The following is a 16,823-nucleotide window of genomic DNA, read 5'->3' as shown; positions in this document are numbered from 1 at the left end:
ACAGATATTTCCGGTTTCTGACTCTCTTTGTGTCCAGTGCTTTGTGAATAATTAACTTGCTTTTTGCAAGTCATAAAAAATGTTTCCTAGAGATCATCATTCAGTGCTGAAATGCAGCCACCTCTGGGCTGAAGTGTGGTAGCTAATCGCACAGCAAAGCTGCACAAAAATCACTCACCCAGCAAAAGTGCAGCTGCCTCGGGGGTGGGGCATGGCATGGTGCAACCATTTAGTGCAAGGAGAAAAACCAATCCAGTTGAAATCTAGGGAGAAAGAATGGAGTTAGCTGGCTTGGGCTAGACACATTAACAAATTCCATCATCCTAATACTCTGACCTCCAGACTGGAATGTGTCAGGTTGAAAGATCCCATGGCATTTCCCCCAAGAGTATGGGTATTAAAACCTTAGATCAAGTCTTTTAAAATTGACTAGTGAGGTGCCCAACTTGAGGAACCTTAAAGGGGCCTGGTTTTCAGAAAGTGCTGAGCCACTTGCTTATGATACTTTGATCTACACGTTCCAATCTGGGGGTCTAGTCTGGATTTATTTCTGGAAAGATGGTCTTGCTGTTAAGGAATTGAGTTAGGATTTAGGGACTTGAGCAACCCACTTTCCCACCTCATCATGATCATATGCCAACCCCCGTGATGGGATGGTTGTTAAGATAATCAAGAGGTAAGTAAAGTGGACATAGTTTCTGCTGTTATTGGCTGAAGGCCTTCAACTGTATTGTGACATGTCGGTTGTGAGGTCATCAAGGCGTAGGCAGGGGCTGCAGACTGCATTGATCAAGAGAGGCAGCAGGAGGAACAGCTGCCACTCCCAGCACAGCAGAGTGGGAGGGGACCCAGGGAATGGGGTACCATCAGCCCGTGAGGAACCTGATGCACTCGCCCTGAGGTTACTCGCCCTGTTGAGGGAAACCTGAATCAAAGAAGGGCTTACCACCAGCTCTGCTGAGGGGAATTTTATGAGAGGTTTCCAGCCTATGAAGAGAATCCCTCTTGGGCAGAGTGTAACATCATGGAGAAGAATTCACCCAAGCCTGCACTGAAACACCCAGCAATTGGTATTGACTTGGGCACCACTAAATCCTGCGTAGGCCTCTTCCGAGACGGCAAGGTGGAAATAATTGGCAACAACCAGGGCATCCGCACCACGCCCAGCTGTGTTGCCTTCACTGAGACAGGGAGGTTAATAGGGGATGAGGCAAAGACCAGGCAGCCCTCAACTCTCCTAACATCATATTCAGTGCCAAGCGCTTGATTGGCCGAACATCTGAGGACCCTGTTGTGCAGGCAGATGCGGAGTTCTGGCCCTTCCAGATAGTGAAAGCTGAAGGAAAGTCCCAGGTGCAGGTGTCATACAAGGGAAAGGAGAAGGTTTTCTACCCAGAGGAGTTTCTGCTATGGTGCTGGGTAACTTGAAGGAGATGGCTGAGGACTACCTGGGCCATCCCATCACCATGCCATTGTTACTGTACCAGCCCACTTCAATGACTCCCAGCGCCAGGCCACCAAAGATGCTGGGCGATCGCTGGCCTCAATGTGCTGAGGATCCTCAGTGAGGACTACAGCCGCCGCCCTCGCCTACAGCCTAGAAAAACCCTAGCAATGGAGAACACCACGTGCTTATCTTTGACCTGGGTGGAGGAACCTTCAATGTCTCCGTCCTCACCATTGACGGGGGCATCCTTGAGGTGAAGGCCACCTCTGGGGACACCCATCTGGGAGGGATGATTTGACAACTGCCTGGTAAGCTTCTTCATAGACGAATTCCTAAAGAAACATCAGGAGAACATCAGCAAGGACAGAAAGGCCGTGTGGAGGCTCAGGAGGCCTGCGAGGCAGCCAAGCGCACCCTGTCCTCCAACATCAAGCCAGTATCGACTTGTACTGCCTGTACAAAGGGATCGATTTCCACGCAGACATCACCCGGCCCAGTTGAGGAGCTGTGTGCCGACCTCTTCCAAGGGACCCTGAAGCCCGTGGCGAGGGCGCTGCAGGATGCAAAGCTGAGCCAGGCCCAGATCCATGATGTAGTTCTGGTGGGCGCCTCCACCCGCATCCCCAAGATCCAGGAGCTGCTGCAGGATTCTTTGGCGGCCGGCAGCTGAACAAAAGCCTGAACCCGGATGAAGCTGTTGCCTATGGGGCCGCTGTTCAAGCCGCCATCCTGATCGAGAGAGGTCAGAGTCACGAGGGGCCTGCTTGCCCTGGATGTGTTGTCCATGTCTCTGGGAATTGAGACAGATGCAGGGAAGATGCACACCTGATCAGACGCAACACTGCCATCCCCGCGGTGGTAACTCGGACCTTCACCACCTTCGATGACCATCAGCCTGACCTGCTCATCCATGCCTATGAGGGAGAGAGCTACTGCCAAGGAGAACCACCTGCTTGGCCATTTCCTTTTGAATGGCATTTCCCCCGCCCCCCGTGGCATGGTCTTGGTGGAGGCGACCTTCTATATTAACGCAGATGGCATCCTGACTGTGTTTGCCCTGGACAAAGTCGCCGGTAATGCCAACCCCCATCGCTGTGAATGCCAACAAGGGGCGACTGAGCAGAGAGGATATACAGAAGTTAGCGGTGGAAGCTGAGAAATACCAAGCTGAGGACAGGGCACAGAAATGGAAATTGGCTACCAAGAACTACCTTCAGTCCTGCGCTTTCAGTGTGAAGCGGACCTCGGAAGATATCCTTAACTATTTCACCTTGCAGGCGAAGAAGAAAGTGATGGAGAAATGTCAGTTGGCCTTCTCCTGGCTGAGTCCAACTGGATGGCTGAAGAGGAGAGGTCAGGCCCTATGAAAATGGTCTCTGGGAACTCCCTCCCAGGACTTAAACGTCTAAGTAACAGCACCACGGGCATCAACAGAACAAAACCAAGCAAGTTTGTGGTCACCACTTGCAGCTGGACTTTCCACTTTACCCAAACTACCACTGTGATCTACCCATAGGAAGTCCTAGCAGGGACCAAGGAAGCTAGGCTTGCTGGTTGCTGTTGATTTACCATCTGATATAGCCAATTCATAAATGGGACCTTTTCATGAATACACCATCAGCCTCAATAAATTCTGCCTCTCATACATGTCTATACAGGTGCATTTACTAATTATTGGGCAAATAGCATGCTCACGGAGCGTATGCCACAGATGTATTTGGGCTGCGATGTTTAAGGAACCTAAGAGAGTTAGGTGCCAGATCCCATTGAACTTCACTGGAGTTGGGCACTTAACTTCCTTAAATTCCTTCCAAAACTAGCCTTGGCGTCACAGTCTATCAATTGTATAGGGACTTTTGAACAGGTTTGTGTGTTTAATGTAGAACCTATAGAAAATGTCTCGTTTCCAAAGGATAACCTAGACATTTCCAAATTTTAGGGAGAGACCTAGTCTGTTATGCTAGGATAAATCTGAAGTGACTCCATTGAAGCTAGCAGAGTAAGGAGCAGATTCTGATCTCAGTTACACTGGGGTAAATCTGAAGTAACTCCAGTTAAGTCAAAATAGTTAGGTACAGATTCTGATCTGCTACCCAGATGTAAATCTGTATTGACTCTGGAAATGCATATCTTTTCAGATATATCCCTTTTATTGTCTCCTCTGTAATCTAAACAGCATATATCTTTTATAAACCGATTGAGTCTGTCCAGGCCTCCAAATAATTCCTTAGCTACTTACCTTTGGATCCCTTCAGTTTCTACCAGAATATGCCAAAATTACTAGATCTGGGGAAAATGTTTGCTATGAAAAAGGAAAAACCCCACAAAAGTTGTCAACTCACCTGTATGCTCTGTGACAAATACAAAACTCATACGTCCAAAGAAAGGCTGAAATTCATGATCCTCTAAAAGCCAAAATCGTTTTAGTGACTTCAGTCAAGGGAATAAAAGACCTGGAAATCTGGGTTCCCAAGATACTTTGCAAATACAGCCTGCACTCTGCATTATTCCTGCAGAGCCATCATTGCTCTCTGTAGAACATGAATTCAAGCTAGCATCCTGCTGTGAATGAGGAAAGAGCTTATTTCAGAATCATCACAGCAAATGGTAAAAACGTAAAGCGGTCTAACAGAGCATGAAACAAGGCAAGGAAATCTATGCTGCCCTCTGCTGGGTGGAATCCTAACCCCGAAGAAGATCCAGCTCTCAAGTGGAGAAGGCCTGTTCTTTAAAGGAGGAAGATGGGTTGAGGAATGACGCTCATGCGTTCCAGCGCAGGCACTAGGACCCTGGAGTTATCAGCTCGAAATGACAGCCCTCTACTGCTTGAGCTACACGAAAATTCTTATAGCTGGTGAAAAGAGAAGGTCACATAGCCTTGTCAATGTATAAGGTGTACTATACCAGTATACGCAAAAGAAAAGGAGTACCCGTGGCACCTTAGAGACTAACAAATTTATTAGAGCATAAGCTTTCGTGAGCTACAGCTCACTTCATCGGATGCATTGGTGGAAAAAGCAGAGGAGAGATTTATATACACACACACAGAGAACACATTGTTTCATGTTCTCTGTGTGTGTATATAAATCTCTCCTCTGCTTTTTCCACCAAATGCATCCGATGAAGTGAGCTGTAGCTCACGAAAGCTTATGCTCTAATAAATTTGTTAGTCTCTAAGGTGCCACGGGTACTCCTTTTCTTTTTGCGAATACAGACTAACACGGCTGCTACTCTTCTACCAGTAAGTTAAAATGATATAATCCCTGCTCACCTCCAATGTGGATGCAGTTATACCAGCATAAAGGTGTCTAGTAGAGCTTATTCCTGCTCGGAAAGAGAATACTGTTCTGGTAGAATATACTTATACCTGCTTCTACACTAGAGGTTGTACTGATAGAACGATCAGTTAAAAAGCATACCTCGAACCAGCCAAGTACAAAAACTGTTTTAGACCTAGTCTCTCTCTGGGGCCATTTGGTCTGGTGTCCAGGACACAGGACAGGTTATGGACTAACCCACAGATGAAAGCTAGTTCAGGATACCTCCATCCAGAGGTTAATGCCAGAAAAAAGTCAGGTCTTTTTCCATGAAGAAGAGAAAAGGAGTCAGCTGTCACAGTTCCCGAGATAACTGCACCCTGTGACTGGAACAGAGCAAATAACTGATTTTTTTAGTTTGGGGTTTAAACCAAAAAATCCAAAAAATTTCGGTTTGCTTTGAACCTTTTCATTTAGGGTGTTTTTCACCCTTTTTAAAAAAATTTTTCTTTCTTTTTTTTTTTTTTAATTATCTGAATTTCAAAACGAAGCACTGTTTTGAAATTAAAAGTTGCAACATTTTGTTTAAAATGGCAGAAATAAACCATTTAGATGTTTTCAGCTCTTTTCCGGCCAAAACTATTCACTGAATTCAACTTGATTTGTAATGCGTTTACAAATGGCCTAAAAATGTATTTTTTGATGTATTTACTATTCATTGAAAATGTATGGCCCAGCTCTACTTCTGACCCCTTTGTGGCCTCCTTGAGGGCTGTGATGCTGGCTGATCAGGTCATGTCAGAGGGTATTCAGGCCAATTCACTTGTTATTATATAGATCAAAGTGATTGTTAATGGGGAAGTGTATAGGGTCTTTAAACTTCATGAAACAAGTGGAATGTTACTTGCACTGTTTCCACTTATGTGTATCCTGTTGTAATTCAATAACAAACATTTACACTATGTATACCAGGTTTCAGAGTAGCAGCTGTGTTAGTCTGTATTCGCAAAAGAAAGGAGTACCACAAGTACTCCTTTTCTTTTTACTATGTATACCCCGTAACTAACTAACCCATCAAATGCAAATGAAGCTTTGTGGAATGCAAATGAAGCAAAGGCTAATTTCAAACAAGTGGCCATTGTGTGTGATGACTGGAGGTCAAGCTAAATAAGTGCATTCCTCACTCACCTTTATCAAGGAAAAGCCACATGAGTAGTGTCGCTGTCAGCTTGTTTCTGTGAGAAAAAGCTTTAAGAGATGGATTCTAGGAAAGATCCTTCTGCTCTGGACCATATGGACTCTTACAGGGAAGTGTACCAGATACAAAGCAGAGATCCCCTGAGAGAGTCTGGTACCCTGACAAGACTTTGGGAAACTGGCAGTTTATTATATCACTGCCATCATTTGAATTACAAACGGTGACTCACCTGTACAATATATTTTACCCACTGTAACCTCTCAATAATACTCATTTCCTTTCTTAGCTAATAAATCTTTAGTTAGTTTACTACGAATTGACTATGCGTTGTCTTTGTGTATGATCTGAGTACCAATTGTTTACTGTAAGTGACCTGTCTCTTGGGATTCGGAGCAACCTGATGTGGTATGAATTTTGGTTTGAGTGACCATTATCACTAAGTTTGGTTTGTCTGGGTGACAATCCGGCTGGACAAGCAGGGACAGTCTGTGACACCATGGTAAACTGGGATAGTGATCCAGAGCTCACCTTTGCTACTGGTTTGCTGAAATCTCATTATAGAACAACACCAGATAGGGGTGTCTGCCACATTTTCTGACAGTCTGCCCTGAAGTTGGCACTCTCAGTTGTGAGCCACTCCAGATACCGTGACAAGGGTGTCCCACTTAGTCCTCAGCCATCACCTTTTTCCCGTGTGATCCTACAACCCACTCCCTCCAGATGGAGCTGTAGGTTGCAGCAACCTGCAATTCACTGTGATCACCTCAACAGGCCTGACTTTAATTTAGCCCCTGCAGTCCCGTTGTATCAGAGGCAGTGACAAGGTCACCAGGGACCAGCCAGTTCTAGAACAAAGTACTGTTTATTCAGAAGCATTTCAGAGAAAGGAGATGATGAGTTCAGAGAAAATATCCGGAAAGCAAGCATTTATTTGCAGGTCTAGCTTATCAGGCAGTGGCTCATCTTCCCCATGGGGATTAAAACTTCAGACCCTTCTGCAGGGTCTGTCTCTCTGATCACAGTTTCATGTTGGTCCTTAGCTCAAATCTGAGAGTGCCCCCTCTGTCTGCATCAGGTGGTTGTTTTATACCATTTTCAATTCTTTGTTTGCTAGGCCACATGAGTGAGGTCAAAACAGTCTATGCAACTTCCCCAGGACCAAACTTCTCCAGACTTATAACCTGCCTTAGGGATTGGCATTATTCTTCCCTGGCCCCGCAGGGAAACCTTGTAACTCCCCCATTGAATCAGGAACTAATCACTACCTGTCATAAATATAAATGGAAGGGTAACCACCTTTCATATACAGTGCTATAAAATCCGTCCTGGCCCGAGACAAAATCCTCTTACCTGGAAAGGGTTAAGAAGCTCAATAACCTGGCTGGCACCTGTCCAAAATGACCAATACATGGGGGGTGGGGGAGAAAGCAGTTGTTTTGCCTCTCCCGGGACAGATCAAGAAAGCAAGCAATCCAACTTCCCGAAATTAGTAATAATCTAGCAGAAATGTTTAATTTCTTTTGTTTTTGGTTTATGAAATTTGCTGTGCTGGAGGGAATTGTATCCCTGTTTTTGTGTCCTTTTGTAACTTAAGGTTTTGCCTAGAGGGATTCTCTATGTTTTGAATCTGACTGCCTGTGAGATTATCTTCCATTCTAATTTTACAGAGTTGTTCTTTTATTTTTTTGTTCTTTTAATAAAGTTCTGTTTTTTAGAATCTGATTGGGTTTTTAGGGTCCTAAAAACCTAAGGCTGGTCTGTGCTCATCTTGTTTATTCTCAAGCCTCCCCAGGAAAGGGGATGTAAGGCTTGGGGGGATATTTTGAGGGAAGACGTCTCCCAGTGGTCTCTTCCCTGATTCTTTGTTAAATCACTTGGTGGTGGCAGCATACTGAATCCCAGATATGAGGAATTTTGTGTCTTGGGGAAGTTTTAACCTAAACTGGTAGAAATAAGCTTAGGGGGTCTTTCATGCCGGTCCTCACATCTGTACCCCAGAGTTCAGAGTGGGGAAGGAACCTTGACACTAGGCAATAAATATACATGTAACATCAAGTTGAAGAATAGATTTTGATGGTTCCATGTGTCCATAGTATCTGTCACATCAGGACATGGGCACTCACAAGCACGACATGTCCTTCCCAGACCAGCTGAATCTGGACCCGTCTGTCTGTCTGGTTTGGAGTTGTCTTGGGATGGTTGTGTGGAGCCCACCACGTGCCTCCATGTCTCCTGCTCTTACAGTCCACAGATGCAAGGAAGCCAGGTGAAAAAGAGCTGGGATCCAGGTCAGGAGAGAATCGGAGACATGTGGGACTGGAAGGGACATCAATAGGTCATCAAATCCAGTCTCCTGCACTCAAGGAAGCACTACGTAATAACTAGACCATCCCCGACAGGTGTTTGTCTAACCTGTTCTTAAAAACCTCCAATGATAGAGATTCCGCAACCTCCCTAGGCAATTTGTTTCAGTGCTTAACCACCCTGAGGGAGTTTACTGCACAGTACAGCTCTGTCCAGTCTCCAGTCATCGGACAAAAAAGAGAGGTTAGTGGGTTACCGATTGTTGTAATAAACCATAAATCCAGTGACTTTAAATCCATGATTTTTAGAGAAGTTATAAACGGGAGCTTAAATTCATAATGTTATCCTATGACTGTAGAGGTGTTAACTGGCCGCTTCACTTTGAATGGTCCCTTGAAATAGGAGTTAGCTACTTATGCTAAACAATCTGTTCCGCCTTTTATGGAGCTGACGCACCCTGAGTACCTTTCCCAGAGTTCTGAATAAGCTCGAAAGCTGGTCTCTCTCACCAACAGCCAGCCAGGTCCAATAAAAGATCTTTTCTCCCCCCGCCACCCACCTTGTCTTTCTTCTCCAGCTCAGCAGTGGACAAAAGGCACCTGTGTCAATACTGTCATCTGATGCCCATGGAAAAGAAAAGCCATTAGTTAAAGTGACCTTGCAGCCAATGTTCCCTCTAATTTTTCTCATCCATATGTGGAATGAATGCTGTTATGTGCATCAACATGGAGGTGATTTGTGGTGGGGTGGGGCCAAGAGGTTTGGGCTGGGGTGCAGAGGGTGATGGCTCCAGCTGGAGGTGTGGGCTCTGGGGTGGGGCCAGGGATAAGGGGTTGGGGGTGCAGGCTGCCCAGGGCTTCGGCGGGAGAGAGGACTCCCCCAGCTCTCTCCCCAGCTGCAGCAGCCCCAGGGCTGGGGGAATTCTCCCTCCCCGCCACTGCCCCGGGGTTGGGATTGGGGGGGCGGAGGCATCTGGCTGTGGGGGGACAGACATCGGGCCCCGCCGCAGCCCGGGGGCCGGGGCGTCTCTCCGCGCCGCTGCCCTGGGGCTGGAGGAGCCGCCAGAGCCCGGCACGCCCCAAGCTCCTCCCCTCAGCCCAGGCCCCTGAGCGCAGCGGGCCGGGCCGGGCAGGCGCCCACCATAGAGGGAACATAGCCTGCCGAGATCCCGCGACAGGCTGACTGTGCATCATCCCAGCGACTCCGTATCACGGGGACGCTGGTTTAGGGTGACGAGATGTCCCGATGTTATAGGGACAGTCCCGATTTTTGGGTCTTTTTCTTATATAGGTTCCTATTACTCCCCACCCCATTTTGTCTGGTCACCCTATGCTGTTTACAAGTATTACAATGATCCCCCCCACTGCAAGTTCCCCCAGAAGTTTGTCTCCAGAGACAGCCAAATGCTGCTGCTGTTTTGGAGAAGGGAAGCTCCCAGCTGCCAACATGGGGGCTGGAGGGGCAGCTCCCACTGCTGAGTTGGGAGGCAGCTTTGGCACCCGTTCGAGTAGCTGTGGCTGGAGCCTCCACCCCAACTGTTGTTAGGGTGTCCAGGTCTGGGGGACAGACAGACTGTCATGTACTGATGTGCAAGGGTAAAAGTTTGCAAAGTTTGCAGGTGCAAAAGGGGGAAGTGGAAGCTGCCAGGTCCAAAGGGAACAAACTGTAAGTAATGGGGGTCGGGGGGAGATGTTCTCGCCCAGTGGTAGTGACCGTGGCTTGTGCCATAGGAGGTAAAATGATTGTAAGTAGATGTGTGCTTTTTAAATGGGTGAGGTCCCTTTAAGCTTAAGTTTCAGTTTCCTAGACTCATTTCTTTGCTTCTAGCAGAGCCTGTCGATGAGAGAAACGGAACTAGGAGAAATTAAACAGACAGCCCCAGGGTAAGAGCAAGTGAATTACGCAAGTGACCATCCAAGCTTAGGTGGAGCAAAGGGATGGGGATAAAAAGGGGCAGCTGGCTGCCTTCTGTCCTCTAGCAGCTCTACATCCTGATCTGCAGGGAGGTGGTGGCTTGTCCTCTGCTCCACTGGGTACAGCTGTGCAAGGTACAAAGGAAGCGCAAGCTCTCTGCTCAGTAACGGGATAAATGCAATGTAATCGCATTGGGCTGGAGAGAGAGACTGTGGACTGAGCAGAGAATTTAGGATTTTAAACTCATAGAAGTGACATTTGGGGTTGGGAAGGAATTTTCTCCTGGGTCAGGTTGGCAGAGACCTGGTGTTTTGTTTTTGTTTTTTATTTTGCCTTCTTCTGCAGCATGGGGCATGGGTCACTTGCAGGTTCAAACTTGTATAAATGGTGGATTGTCTGAAACTTGAAGTTTTTAAATCATGATTTGAGGAATTCCATAACACAGCCAGAGGTTGGGGGATCTGGTCCATTAAAGGGGTGGGTGGGTGAGGTTCTGTCGCCTGCAATGTGCTGGAGGTGAGACTAGATCAGTGGTTCTCAACCAGGGTATGGGTGCCCCGGGGTACGCAAGAGGTATTCCAGGGTGCACTCAATCATCTAGATCAATGTTTCTCAACTGGGGGAGATGCAGCCCCCAAGGGGGGGTCACGGGACAGGTTTAGGGGAGTTGCAAGTGCAGGGCTGGCATTAGGAAATGATAAGCAGGGCAGTTGCCCCACGTTCCATGCCACAGGGGACCCCGTGAAGCTAAGTTATGTGCTTCAGCCCCATTGCCTGGGGTTCAGGCTTCAGACAAGGCTCACGCGTGACAAACAGTATCACACTGAAATGTACATACAATATTTGTATTCCAGTCGATTTATTTTATAATTATATGGTAAAAATGAAAGTCAGCAATTTTTCAGTAACAGCATGGCTGTGACACTTCTGTATTTTTATGTCTGATTTTATAAGCAAGCAGTTTTTAAGTGAGGTGAAACCTGGGGTACCCAAGAAAAATCAGCCTCCTAAAAGGGGTACAGGGGTCTGGAAAGGTTGAGACCCACTGGACTAGTTGATCATGATGGTCCCTTCTGACCTTAAAGACTATGAGACATGAGCCTGGCTCAAAATGCCCAGCCCCAAATCCTGGGGAATGGACAGCTTGTTCTTCCAATGTGTTTGTGGTATCTTCTGTGGAATACCCTTCTGAGAGGTGAGGGGCTGGGAACCCATTGGGGAAGGTTAGAGTTTACCTGTCCAGCAGAGGGCAGTGATGCGCGCACACACCTCCATCTCCCAATTGACCGGCAGGCAGCAGAATGGTAGCCGGGCAGAGGGATGGTGTCACTTTTCTACCTGCAGGTGCCTAACAGGAAGAAATCCTCACTCGGTGCCATGTGGCGGCAATCATAGCTCCTCTTCCTGGTGTGTCTGGTTCTGTCCAGTGGCTCTGCTGACAAGTTTATAGGTATATTTATTTTTGCTTATTTCCATTGCCCCCCCACATCAAAATCAGCTTTGCCCCCGATTTCCTTTGCCCCCCCAAATCAAAATCAGTGCTGGGGCCAGGTGCTGCATCGACAGACAGCGCTGATGACTGCACGCATCTGCTTTCTCCTTGCCATGGGCGACAGAGGAAGCTTGCAATTTGTTGCAATCTGCCATTCCCTACCCTAGAAGTGAGTCCCCATGGCCTGTGCAGGCCTTGCTCTCTTCCCTGCAGACCCCTAAATTCCCATGTGTGCATGATGGCTGCTTGTGATAGCCACTATCATCGCTATAGCTTCATAGGCTTGCATGATGTCTTATAAGTGGCCTAGTAGCACTAAGGTTTCTAGTTAAGGCTTCTCTTCTCAGGAGCTCCCAGCTTCCTCAGACTTTCCAGATCTGGCCTCTGCCCAAACGTTTGGTTGGTTGGTTTTTTAAATGGTTTTTCTTTGGTGACAAATCACAGCTCAACTCCTTCTGAGCACAAGAAGAGGGGTGGGGAAAATATTCTTGTGACCTTTCTGTAGAGCAGTGCCATACCTGAAACCCAGGGCATAAAATGCTGAACTCTGGGACCTGCTCCTGCCAATGGATTGCTGCACCCATATGGATCTGAGCGCTGGATCAGGCCCTGGGGGTGGAACTAGCCCTCGCTTAGATGCATCTGTGGGAGTTCCAGGGAAACCTGGCTTTGATTGACCAGTGTGGCAAGTACAGAAACATGAGCAGAGGGAATTGGCACAAAGATAAGGTTGGGAGGGGGTGGGGGGAATCGTACGCTACTGTGTTATTTGTGGTATTAAAGGCTGTGTTGTGATAAATACGCACAAGAGTTACAGGTTCTGAGCCCACCTTTAACTGTAGCCTTTTCTGGCTGGAAGGCCCGATGGGTCAGCACCCAGATCACTGCTTCATCCAGGAAAACACAGAGACAAGGCCCCTGCCTCTTATAGTTTATAATCTAAGGCGCTACCCTCTGCTCCCAGAAAAGTCACTGAGGGCTCTGCATGAATGTCGGTGTTCCCGTGTATGGATCCAACTGGAGGACTGTGGCCTAAACAAGCCCCTCTCCCCCGTCAGAATCTCTTCTTATTTTGGATGTGCAAAAATAAGCAAATATTAAAACACAAATGCCCCCCCCTCACATGCCCTCTCTAACCCAAAATTCCCAGTAATGCTCAAACTGTTTCTTTGCCCGTCTCTTTAGATGATGAAGAGGAAGATGGCTGCACGTTAATGGATGCTCTCCCGTACATGGTCGTGGGATGAGGTGGGTTATTAATGCCCCTCCCCAACGGTGGCCAGGGGTGTGGGAGGGAGGGGGCAGAGGAAAAGTTGCATGACCCTGGAGCAGTCCCATCCATACAGCTCAGGGTAATAGTAGATGGTTTTGTAGCAGAGTGAGCATATGTATGTGCTGAGTTGGTTAGTTCTCACAGCACAAGGCAAGGATGGGAGGGGAGAGCAGCTGAAGTCTAATGCTGCAGACAGTTCTTAACGTGCTGTATGACCCTGTGTAAACCAAACAGGGCCTTCCTCCTCTGTGGTGAATGCCTCACTCGGGCTGCGCAGTTTGGGCTTCAAAAGGGGCTGAAACAGAAACGCCTCTGATCTAATCTGTGTCTCTCTGCTCCAGTCGCTCTGATGTATGGAGGACCAGCCCTGGTGGATGCATTGGGGTTCCAGGCCACTGGCATAGCAGCCAATTCCGTGGGTTCCTGGTTGATGAGCTGGTCTGCCATAAGTTCGGGAGGCAGCGTGCCTGCAGGGGGAGTCGTGGCCACGCTCCAGAGCCTCGGTAGGTGGGATGTGCCCTGTCAAGGTTGCTTCCCCACTCTGAACTCTAGGGTACAGATGTGGGGACCTGCATGAAAAAACCCCTAAGCTTATTTTTACCAGCTTAGGTTAAAACTTCCCCAAGGTAAAATATTTTACCTTTTGCCCTTGGACTTTATTGCTGCCACCACCAAGCGTCTAACAAATATAGACCAGGGAAAGAGGCTGCTTGGAAACATCTTTCCCCCCAAAATCCTCCCAAATTCTACACCCCCTTTCCTGGGGAAGGCTTGATAAAAATCCTCACCAATTTGCATAGGTGAACACAGACCCAAACCCTTGGATCTTAAGAACAATGAAAAAGCAATCAGGTTCTTAAAAGAAGAATTTTAATTGAAGAAAAAGTAAAAGAATCACCTCTGTAAAATCAGGATGGTAAATACCTTACAGGGTAATCAGATTCAAAACGTAGAGAATCCCTCTAGGCAAAACCTTAAGTTACAAAAGACACAAAAACAGGAATATACATTCCATTCAGCACAACTTATTTTATCAGCCATTTAAAAAAACAGAATCTAACGCATATCTAGCTAGATTGCTTATTAGCCCTTTACAGGAGTTCTGACCTGCATTCCTGCTCTGGTCCCAACAAAAAGCAACACACAGACCAAGAAAGACTTTGTTTCTCACCCCCCAGCTTTGAAAGTATCTTGTCTCCTTATTAGTCATTTTGGTCAGGTGCCAGCGAGGTTATCCTAGCTTCTTAACCCTTTACAGGTGAAAGGGTTTTTCCTCTGGCCAGGAGGGATTTAAAGGTGGTTAGCCTTCCCTTTATATTATGACATGCCCAGTGCAAGGAACACTTCAAACCCAGTGTGGGGCTTTTAAAGAGCTTATTCCCCTTTTGTTTGCGTCCTTTCCCTCAGGATCGCTAGGATGGGGGGGTGGTTTGTAAGACGAGCAGGGGGCTGGGAGTCGTGGCACTTGGGAGGGGCCTTTTAGTACTAGAGGTCCCAACTGAAACCAAAGTTTGGTTTCACCCAGTTTGTGGAAGCTGCAGCTGCCTGGCTCTAGTCTGCTCCCTGAAAGAACAACTGACCAGCACAGGTAAATGCCTGTGTCACCTGCTCATACCCTCCACCCAAGTTCCTCTGTGCCCCGCCAAGAGGTGGGGGGGGAAGCAGCTCCTCCCCAGGTGCCTTGTGCCTGCGGATCAGTGTCCCTTTCATCACAGGGGCTGGGTACCTAGCTCCTGGCATCACCTCTCCCTCCCACTGGGAGGAAGTAGGAGGTGAATGCCTCTGCCTTGTATAGTTTAGGGGGGCAATGCCCCCCATCTACCTCTCCGCCCTCTCCACCAATGAGCCTGGGCCCTTACTGAGGGCACCAGTGCAGCCCTTAAGGTGATTCCATTTTTTGTTTGTAGCTACTACCAGGGCAGGATCATTCCCTGCCTGTCTGTCACTAGCAGTGGAGTGGTAATATTCCTTGTCTCTACACAGTGGTGCCTTCAGTCCCTAGCCACGCACAGAGTCTACATGAGTTTCAGTGCAAGACCACATGGACCAACTCCTCATAACTGGAGTGGTGGCCCTTCGGCCTGTGTGAGTGCCTGTCTCTGGCCTGGCCACTGAACTGTTCATGTCCTGACCCTTCAGCATCCAAAGGGCATGGCTGATCAGGAGCCCAATCCTGGAGACCTCATAGAGCCACACTTCTTCACCCGAGGCATTTCACTGAGGCCAATGAATGCAACAGCAGCCCCCCCCCACACCTTTGCTCTTATGGGAGCACCCACCAGATAAACCCTGCTGATGACTCGCCTTCAGACACCGGAGTGCAATTTAGATAGAGAAATGAATCATTCACCTGGCAAGCTCCAACAACCCCAGCATCTTGGGAGTTCTCCGGGAGTCTTCTCTGTCTGTAATGAGACTGTATCTCCTATGTTCTGAGAAGTGCCCCACCTGCTTTTGCGCCAAACATGAGGAGCTCTGGCAGCTGGGGAAGGCTGGAGTTTACAGTATGACTCCCTGCAAGGTATTCAGTTCTAGTGATTGCCCAAGGCCCTGTATGAGACGGGGCAGAGCTGCCACAGGAGTGAATGCTCCAAGGGTCCTTTAATACTCGTTCGGTTTCCATAGAAAACAGATAGTGATTCCCATTGCTCTGCCCCCAGAGGATTGTGACAATGTAGCATAGCTTGTTTAAATAGATGAGCTATTAAGAGACGCTAAAGATCACTGCTGCATTAGCTGCCATTATTTTGTTGCAGCTCACCCTTCCTCTATCCCTCTCCTTTCAAATGATAAACTCCCAAGCATAGGGATCGTGGGCAAGACTGCTGTCATTTACGCCGCTGTAACTCTGGTGTTAAACCATTCTAGCAGATGAGAATCTGGCCCCTTGTTTGTACCTGTTGTCAGGAAAGCAGCAAGCATAGCATACGTGAATGCTACCCAGTGGACCCTCCAAAATCTCCGCAATCTTAATGATCGATATTGCCTCGTTGTTTACTTACACCTCCCCTCCCCTCTGCTGTCTTTTGTCTTAAACTTAGATTGTAAACCCCTGGGATAGGGACTGTCTTTTTGCTGTTTGTACAGTGCCTGGCACAACGGGGTCATGGTTCATGGCTTGGGCTCCTAAACGCTACAACGAATGATGCGACACCTGCGGGTTGCAATCAAACATTTTCTCTCACAAAATGATCTGAGATGCGGTTGGGGTTTAAGACAGAACCCCTTCAATGGATTTCACCCTTTCGTTCTTATTCTGGGGGTGCATTGAGGGTGCTTACAGTGAGAGCTTCTCTAGGGAGATTCCTCGCCCATTCGGCATTCGGGACCCTAGAAACCAGCGAGACTGGAAAAAGCTTTCATCGCTCTCCTTTTTTCTCCTGGCCTGAGCAGTGCCGCATAGAGACAATGTGCAGCCTTCCGTAATGTAAACCACGTTGAGTCTCAGTCCCAAAATCTTGTGCTGAGGGACTGAATAAAGCTTTGGGTGAAAATGGGTTCTAATCATCATAGGCACTTTATTTTTCCAAAGAATAATAAAGAGAAATACAAAGCCACCCGCAAATCAGTGTGGCGTGCAGGCTGGCTGGGTCAATTCTCAAGCTCTGAGCACCCTCCATAGGGGCCAGACCCTTGAGATGTCAGCCGCTCTCTCTGCAATTCGTAGGGCCAGACTTTGCACAGAGGTCTCTTGAAAATCTGAGCCCCATTGTGGAGGCCAAGCCCTTCTGAAAACTGGCTAATTTGAGACAGTAAAATACCCGTGTGGGCACGTCAAAAGGGGCTTTGCTGCAGTAGCTTGGCATTCAGCCTGAGTACAGCTCGACTCGCAGGGAATTGCTCTGTTGCTTGGCCAGCGTTCAATAAAGTAACACTTTGCATTTCTGTAGCAACCCCCACCCTAGGATCTCAGAGCCCTTTGCAGATTATATTGAGCT

General features: G+C 47.8%; 1 non-coding gene and 1 pseudogene across 1 annotated transcript; both read left to right on the top strand.

Annotated features, from left to right (window-relative positions):
* The first annotated feature begins 664 nt into the window (after positions 1–664).
* Positions 665–2,692, top strand: LOC119845483 (annotated as a pseudogene).
* Positions 2,693–10,058: 7,366 nt separating this feature from the next.
* LOC119845394 lies at positions 10,059–16,527 on the top strand. The gene is made up of 4 exons (XR_006278254.1): positions 10,059–10,254; positions 11,465–11,570; positions 12,798–12,860; positions 13,227–16,527. It is a non-coding gene; the product is annotated as an uncharacterized LOC119845394 (transcript).
* The last annotated feature ends 296 nt before the right edge of the window (positions 16,528–16,823 follow it).

This window comes from Dermochelys coriacea, chromosome 19 (assembly GCF_009764565.3).
Source record: "Dermochelys coriacea isolate rDerCor1 chromosome 19, rDerCor1.pri.v4, whole genome shotgun sequence".
Taxonomy (NCBI): domain Eukaryota; kingdom Metazoa; phylum Chordata; order Testudines; family Dermochelyidae; genus Dermochelys; species Dermochelys coriacea.
The sequence above is the reverse complement of the archived record's forward strand: the minus strand, read 5'-3'. Positions and strand labels throughout refer to the sequence as shown.